The following is an 8,058-nucleotide window of genomic DNA, read 5'->3' on the forward strand; positions in this document are numbered from 1 at the left end:
GTTTGAGCCCCATGTTGGGCTCTGTGCTGACAGCTCAGAGCCTGGAGCCTGCTGTGGATTCTGTGTCCCCCTTTCTCTCTCTGCCCGTGACCCACTAGCGTGCCTTCTTTTTCTGTCTGTCTCTCTGAAAAATAAATAAACATTAAAAAAAAAGAATGCCAAGTAAAGTTCTTGAATGTATCTGAAAGAGCTGGGAGGGCAGTTCCATCACTGTGCACATTTGGAAGTGTCACCTGGGTGGTATTTACTCCAGCAGCCATTTTCGCTTCCACACCACCACCTCTCGGTCTCTGCTCCTGTGGGGTCAGGGTATTTGGAGGAAGGATCGTCCACAGTTCTGGGTGAGAAAAAGCCTTAGTGAAGTCTTGGAGCCCAGAATAGTATCTGCCCTGCTGCCCGCTGTCATCTTGGGCTCACCTGGGCAGCAATTCGGATGACAAGTGATCACCAATTCAGTTTCCCCAATGTTCTCTGGTGCTGGAAGAAGATGGGACTTACTCCAGCACAGATTCTAGATGTAATCTAGGAGTATCTCCTCTCTCTCTCCCACACATTCCCAACCGTAGGAATTTTCTAGCTAGCTTGGAGACAAAAGTAAACATTCTACAAGAATGTCTTGGACTCTATTTCACATCTGAACTAGTGACTCTTGAACTTAGCCTCACTTTTTAAGTTCACTATAGTCACCCCCTTTCCCCAAAGCTTTTGTGCTAGACTGGACAGAAGTCTCTGGAGTACTGGCGAAGAAATGGAGTGAGCACAGGGGAGCAGAAAAACCCAGCAGACAGAGACAGTGAAATATCCCTCCAAACACATCAACACCAAACCGGAAAACCAGAAGCTCTTTGCTTCAGATTGTTTTTTTTGGTTTTTGTTTTTTTTTTTTTTTTTTACTTTTTAGCAGACTTCATGATTCCTCCTCCCCCCAATATGCTTGCTATTTCCTCTCTCAAATACATAAATATATAAAATATATTTATGCTATATCCCCTACATTAAAGGAAAGAAAATCTTCCTATTTTACTTAGTACCTTGATGAGGGAACATTTAATACAAGAAACAAAAACCCACTTAAAACATACTTTTTTTTTAATGTTTTATTTATTTTTGAAAGAGAGAAAAGAGAGAGAGAGAGAGAAAGCACCAGCAGGGGAGGGGCAGACACACACATACACACACACACACACACACAATCTGAAGCAGGCTTCAGGCTCTGAGCCATCAGCACAGAGCCCAATGAGGGGCTCGAACTCCTGAACTGTGAGATCATGACTTGAGCCAAAGTTGGACACTTAACTGACTGAGCCATCCAGGTGCTCCACCACTTAAAACATCTTCAGCAAAAAGCAAGAGAGTTATAGCAAGAGTGCATGGGGTCTTGGGGAAAGAGAGAGAGAGAGAGAGAGAGAGAGAGACGGTCAGAATGGTGCAGTCCAACCTCTGGATCCTCCCTCTTGGTCAGATGTCCACCCATGCTCCACACAGCTGAAGTGAGGAAGGGATGAGTCACAACCACCATGGACCATGCGTGTGTGCATATGTGTGTATGTGTGTGTATCAGGGAGTTCTAATGGAAGAACATGTGACTTTGGCTGGTACTCCAAAATTACCTGCCGTGATTGGTTATATGATTCTGTATTCTATATGTTAATCTTTACTCCAACGAGTGTCTTACTCTAGTTTCTTGCTTTATGAGTGACCATCATTTCTAACCCATTTTACTGTTTTCTAAAATCACAGAGAGAGAGAGAGAGAGAGAGAGAGAGAGAGAGACTCTGAGATACACTGAAACACGTGGAGGCACAACTTAACTATTTTCTGTGTATCTCATTCACAGACATCCCAGTTGACTAAACAATACTTCTTTAAAAAAAAAAAAAAGCACTCGATTTTTACTGACGGGATAAAGTAGTTTCATTTCTAGATTAATTCTACTCAAACACGACAGAATGTTTCCATCCTTCCTCCCTTCACAGATGCCTATGGCCAAACCCATACATATATAAGGAGCCAGATAAGCAAAATGGCTTGAGCTGAGATGTTCTGATTATGTTTACAAACACACATTTGTCTGCAAGTAGCTAAAGTCAAACCTTCTTATCTCCCTCCTGCCTTGCTTCTAGCTATTCTAGGAATCACATTAAAGTTCTTTATCTCATGAAACACGTGCAAGATCGATAGCCACACCTTTCCAGCGTATCTCATATTTGCTGAACAAAGCTGCGGGGGACTGACTTACCATGGGCATCCTAGCCCCTAGCTATTGCCTGGAGATGCAATATGAATTAGCGGAGACTGGGCCACTCAATTCAAGGTGGCAGCTCACCCACTGTCGTCTGAGTGGTGTTTTGCTTGTTACCTTCGTCCCATAGATCAGCCACAGAGTGCCCTAAGATTCTCTAAGATTCTTAGATATTTCCTTCCGGTCTTAGCATTAGGATTCACGGCCCTTCTTCCAAAGAGCTGCAGTTGTTTATTTGTTTCAATGGTATCATCACCCCCTGCAGGTTGGTCACCAGAAAGCCTAAAGCCACATCTGTGGCTCACTCGTTGCTGTTTCTAGGAATCAAGGGTGCATATTGTATCCTCATAACTAGCCTTCTTCCTGCTGCGTTTGGGATTCCAGTGCTTTTTAAATTTTCTAAAGTTATTTAGCTATGTCTCGTACTTCCATTTGAATCTCGATGAGTTTTATACCACTTTATAAGTTGCTTTAAGTTTTTAGAACAAGGCCCATACATTTTACAAATTCAAGACTTTTCATCGCCCTAGGACTACAAGGCTATGAAGGAAAGATGTAAATAACATATAACCCCATCCTCAACATGCTTTCACCTTAAATCAGTTCTGTGTTGTCCACTGCTGAATTTCTGGTCACCAGAACAACAATCCCGGATGCGCACTGAGCACTTGATAAATGTTTGTTGAATGACTCTGGCCAATTTTCAACCCTTCTTTCTTTCTCTTATTTATTTATTATTTTTTTTAACGTTTATTTTATTTTTGAGACAGAGAGAGACAGAGCTTGAGTGGGGGCGGGGCAGAGAGAGAGGGGATCACAGAATCCAAAGCAGGCTCCAGGCTCCGAGGCGACAGCAGAGAGCCCACGTGGGGATGGAACTCATGGACCGCCATATCATGACCTAAGCTGAAGTCAGCTGCCCAGCCAACTAAGCCACCCAGGCGCCCTTAACCCTTCTTTCTGTTCCAGAAAGGTGACTGCTTCTAATCTTTGCTGACGTCCCTAAACTGAGTCCCCCTTCCTACCATCTTGCAAGCACACTTCTTGGTTTCTATCTAACTATAAATTGAACAGGGCCTTCACTCCTTCATGTGGAAGGGGGTGATGCTTTTGAGACATAAGGGCTATTGCACTGCCACACGTTCCCCATCCTTTGCCAGCAACTGCCCAGAACACACAAGAGAAGAAGCTAATGCCCGTTCTAATGAATGAATCAAGTGATTCGTAAGCTGATGATTAAGCTTTAGCGATGTGCCCTGTAGGAAAGAGAAGCACAGGGCATGGTCCCTGTTCTTAGAACTTAATCAGTTTTCAAAAAATCTCAGAAAGTAGGCTGCTGCTAAAATACAGATCATTTTCTGAGTAAGTGAATGCAAGCTGAACCAGTTATTGAAGGCGAAGAGAGACTTGGTTCAGGCCCAAACCTCTGCTCTCACACCCGGACACACCCAACTTTTCCCAACCTCTGTGTGCTTATCTGAAAGCTAATCTAAATGTCCTTGGCCTTCCCCAGTAGATGGACATAAATATAATCATACTAGATTTCATTTCCAAATTTTGACGGCTCTTTTTAAAAATGTTTATTTATTTTTGAGAGAGAGCAAGCAGGAGAGGGGCAGAGAGAGGGGGACAGAAGCAGGCTGTGTGCTGACAACAGTGAGCCCGATATGGGCTCAAACTCACAAACCCACAAGATCATGACATGAGCCAAAGTCGAACGCTCCACTAACTGAGTCACTCAGGTGCCCCTTTGATGGCTCTAAATGGTCAGCCCCCTGCTAAATAAAGAACCAAGGCTCCCTGCCCTCTCCTCCACATCCCTCCCATTTCATTCTGGGAGTGTCTAAGTCCTATTGTTTCCTCAGAAACAAGTCTGTCTACACCAAGGCAGCTCACAGCCTCGCTGCCCCAAGGTGTCTGTGAGGAGACGGCTTTCCCAAAGCAAAGGGATTGTTCCACGAAGGGTACTCTGCAGCCCTAAGGACCCAGGGTGCACTAAGGTCTGTGGCAGCCTGGGAGTGGGGGTGGAGAAGAGCCCCTCCTCACCTCGGGGACTCACTTTGTCATCTGTTTCCCTGACTAGCCTCTTTTTGTGTCTGGGATCTCACATATCTTCCAGGAAATCGTCAAGCCAGACCCACAGGCTGAGTATGACACAAATGCCACACACGTGGCTGCATCCTCTTCTGTCACAGCCCCCTTTCCTCTCCTCTCCAGACACCTCACCATAACATTTCCTTCTCTAACCCAAGAGGGGAGGCCTCGTGCGCATCAGCTCTCGTCAGTCACATCCATGCTTCCAGAAGGCTCCCCCCACCCGTGTTCTGTAGAGTCAGGATTCAATGCGCAGCAACATCTTTTGCTACATGAAAGATGACCCCCAGAAAGATCTCTAGGAACCCTCAAGGCTAAAATAGCCAAAGGCTCGAGGAATCTGGCTCTTCTTGAGGGCAGAGTACCACCAGGCCATGCAGCACACCTCAATGCAAGCACCGCTTGAGTGGCACAAGGGTGACCAGGGGGTTCCAGGGCCTGCCATACCCAGCGGCCCCGCATCCTGGCCATTTGGGAGCCTGTTCTGTGCAGGGTTCCTCCACGCAGACTACAGAGACAAGCAGGTGGACAGCCAGCGGTTTAAGCCGTTGGTATTCCTTGCGCGTCTCATCTTCGAGGTTTCTCCTTCCCTTCTGTTTCTTCTTCCTTTCTACTGGTACTTCTTGCCATTTTTCTTTAAAAGGCTCACTTTGGAAACCAGAAGTTTCTGGGTAGGGCACCTTGGGGGCTTTCCAAATCTATTCCCTGTTGGGAAGGTTTAAAGCTGTATCTGCAGCACCTTGTGAATTGTAAACACTCCAAGTTCCCAGTCAAATTAATCACTGCCTTTAGCCGAGTTTTGTCCCCCTGCTGAAGGTAGGGAGGATCGTGTTGGTTTAGCAAGCTGAGGTAAGAGCGCAAGAAGGCATCCACAATGCTGGTTAGATATACCCAGTGGCTGCGGTGTGGAGGGTACTCGGTGTCCGTGGGAGGCCAGCAGCATGGAGGCAGCGTGGAGGAAGCAAGCAGACCCCCGCGAAGGGCCGTGTGGGCTGGCAGTTTCACCGGCCGGTCACCGAAGGGAAATGGCATAGCTGGATTTATACCACAGAAGAACCACCTGTTAGGGGCTGTTGAGAAGGGATAGACACAGATCGGTCAACTCACAACAAGAACATTTCACAGAAACTCATCTGGAAGAGGAAAGGCTGACACAGATCGTGGAGGATGCAGAAATGTTTGTGAGGCAAAGTAGTTGGGATTCAGCGTCTGGACAAAGGTGAGGAGTGAGGGATGGGCTGTCATTGATGTCATTGATGTGTTCAGAGTTCAGTTCAGTCTCCTTCCCCTCCTGCAACAGCTTGAAGAAATTCTCCTGTCAAAGTGTGAAAGTGTGTTCTATTGTACCTCAGATAAGTCACCAGATGTCGAGAGGTGAGTGAGGGGTGACAGGCCAGAATGCAGGACTGGAGCCTCAGAGGTGAGGCCCACAGGTCAGTGAGGGCGGTGGGAGAAGCCACAAGGAGGTCGAGATGCTTGAGAGGTGCCTCAAAGGGAAGCAGAAATCTCCTGGTAAATACATGAGGAGCCAGGTCTCCTGTCTTCAAATGCAGGAGAGCAAATCTTGCCTGTGATCACACAGTACAGAGTAGACGTGTGCAAGTGTGAGGGTGCACACATGTGGACATGCACACAAGCAATCTAGGCAGCCACTTGCATGGAGACGTGGAGAGGGTTCAAAGATCTTCCCTTTCTCCAGAAAGTTCCACCCTCTTTTCTTTTCTGATACATAAAATCCCTCTATTGGGAGGTGCATATATATATATGTATGTATGTATGTATATATATATTTAAGTTTATTTATTTATTTTGAGAGAGAGTATGCACAAGCAGGGGAAGGTCAGAGATAAGAAGAAAGAGAATCCCAAGCAGGCTTCTCACCATCAGCATAGAGCCAGATGAGGGGCTCAAATTCACAAATGGTGAAGTCCTGACCTGAACTGAAATCAAGAGTCAGATGCTGAACCTACTGAGCCACCAAGGTGCCTTGGGGAAAAATATATTTTATTATGTAATTAGAATTGAGGCTAACATGGTCCCTCTAAGGGAGGTTTATATCCAAAAACACATGTTTTTACAGTGTCAATGATTACTGTTGGAGCCTTTTCTATATGGCTAATTTTGACGGGGGGAAAACCATGACCACAGGAAGAAACCACAACTGACTTCACTTTGAGAGGGTGAAAGGGTACAGATCTTTAAGATGAGGGTGCCAAATGTTAAATTTTGCCAAATTTCCCAATAATCAAATTGCTTAGTTAAGAAGAGAAACCACTCTAACAAATGTAAGCAAAGAAGTGAAATGCATCGAAGAAATAAGGTATCTTGCAGAATACAAAGGCTGGCTGACTTCCAGGACTCGGAGAAAACTCCAGGACCCAAGGGGCTGTGGACAGTCCCTACACACCTCGGCCACTAAGAGGACTCTATCATCATCACCTGACCCTTGAGTCCAAATGCGTGCTTCCAAAGGAAACAATCGACCCTATTAAGGACAAGGTTCTATGCCTGGATCACCCAGCTGTGTGTGACCGGGATGTGGTCATGTGCAGACATGGTTCCTAGGGGGTCCTTAGGTCGGTGAGAAAGTCGGTGTGATCAGATTCAGGGAAAGCACATTGCACAAGGGTTTCCTCCATGCATTACTTTCCAGTAACGTGGCTTTTTCTTTACAAGAGCCCAGGCACTTCCTCATGACTCTTCCCCACCAAAGGCAGGCTAAGCAAGAGTTCTTGTGATGCAATGATGCTTTCTTCCATGTGAGGAAGATGAGGCTTACAAAGCTTAGTAGACCTACCCAAGGATACATGCAGACTAAATAAAGGAGGCAAGACTAAAAACCCATGTCTCCTGAACTATGACACCAAATATGTGCCTGAGGGCGTGGGCGTGGGTGTAGAGGGGTGCAGGCAGGGGATGAGTGCTTGCACCCACAGGAATGCATGCACAATGGGAGAGTGGGTGTCTGGATCAGAACCACCAGACCTGAAGGAATGTGGTCACATGGATTCCCACACCATGCTGTTTACAAGAAAGTAGGGAGGAAAAGGGAGAAGGAGCCAGGATGCAGATGGAGAAGACAGAGATGGAGGAGGAGGAGAAGAAAGCAAAAAAGCAAACTCAGATCCAGAGGCTGACTCCTGGAGTCTGCATACAAACACAAATGTAAACATAAATACAAACCTCCAGGGCAGAGGCTAGTCACTGTGCCCCAAAAGCCATTCTCCCCTAACTGGGTAGTGAAAGCATTCCTAGGAGAATGAATGGCTGCCCAGCTAAGGACTATATTGCCCACCTCTCTTCCAATTATTGGCCACATGATTCTGGCCTGTGGAAGAGAAGCAGATGTGAGAGAGGCAAAATCTGTGTCATACTCCTAAAGGACATGTCCTTTACCTTTCTCCCTCTCCTATGACCTGGAATGCAGAGTCAATGGCAGGAGGCGAAGCAGCCATGTTGGACTATGAGATGCAAGCCAAGCATGAAGATGGCAGAGCCACACAATAGAAGTGCCTGTGACCTGAGGCCCAAGTGTCTGATGATTGAGAAGCCATTAGACCAGTCATTGAGAACCCAGATTTATTTTCAGGTCTGAGAAAGAATTTTATAACAATTATATTGAAGAAATAATAAAATGCCATGTATCATGCATAGTATCATAGTAGGCACCTGGTAAATGGTACATGTTTTCCATGGTTGATGCATAGGCTAAAAAAAAAAGC

This window comes from Hyaena hyaena, unplaced genomic scaffold (genome assembly GCF_003009895.1).
Source record: "Hyaena hyaena isolate Hyena2069 unplaced genomic scaffold, ASM300989v1 scaffold_186, whole genome shotgun sequence".
In the NCBI taxonomy this organism is placed as follows: Eukaryota; Metazoa; Chordata; class Mammalia; order Carnivora; family Hyaenidae; genus Hyaena; species Hyaena hyaena.